General features: G+C 38.4%; 1 protein-coding gene across 1 annotated transcript in view; it reads right to left on the bottom strand.

The window, feature by feature from the left end:
• The window catches only part of daam1a (dishevelled associated activator of morphogenesis 1a), a gene marked incomplete in the record, with an annotated part of 41,875 nt that overhangs the window by 18,033 nt on the left and 23,071 nt on the right, over positions 1-771 (bottom strand).

The following is a 771-nucleotide window of genomic DNA, read 5'->3' as shown; positions in this document are numbered from 1 at the left end:
GGGGGGGGGGGAACCGCGTCACAGGTCGGAATTGAACTCGCGGCTGCTGCGTCGAGGCATAAGCCTCTGTATATGGGCGCACGCTCTACCAGGTGAGCTGCCCAGGCGGCTGCGATGCGATAATTTATCGTCTTTCAATGAAATCACATCGCGATGAAATCGTGTATCGTGAGATACATCTGCGTTGTCTAAATTGATAATAACAACAACACACTCACTCAAAAGAAAATCAAATATCATGATATTCTTGACCAAAACATTAATATCGATATTGTAGGGTTGACATTGGTGCTTTCACAAAACATTTGTACAATGACATTATTGGCAAATAATCATCAATGATGTGATCCAAGTGAAATTATGGAGACAGAATAAAAAAATGAATTCCAGGTATGTACTGACTATGTTTATATTATGCACAAAAATAGCAGTAGCAGCAGCCGCGGGTTTAATTCCACCTCTCTCCCCCCTTTCATGTGTAAAGCTGTCCTATCTAATAAAGGCCTAAAACGCCACAAACATTATTGTAATGCATAGATCTGAAGCAGTTTTACATGCAGCATGTGTTAATATGTTATTTTGATTTCTATGAATTCATCAAATTCCACTTAACCCTCGTGTTGTCTTCCCGTCAAAATTGAAAATCAACAATTTTGTTGACGATTTTAATCAATGTCTTTAACTTTTTCTCAGCTTTTTTGTCCCTTTTTTCAACACCCTCTCCCTTTTTTTCAATGTTTGTCACTTTTTTTGATGTTTTCAACACTACGT

Source organism: Etheostoma spectabile, chromosome 20, assembly GCF_008692095.1.
Source record: "Etheostoma spectabile isolate EspeVRDwgs_2016 chromosome 20, UIUC_Espe_1.0, whole genome shotgun sequence".
Classification (NCBI taxonomy): domain Eukaryota; kingdom Metazoa; phylum Chordata; class Actinopteri; order Perciformes; family Percidae; genus Etheostoma; species Etheostoma spectabile.
Note: the sequence above shows the minus strand (reverse complement) of the source record. Positions and strands in the feature narration are given on the sequence as shown.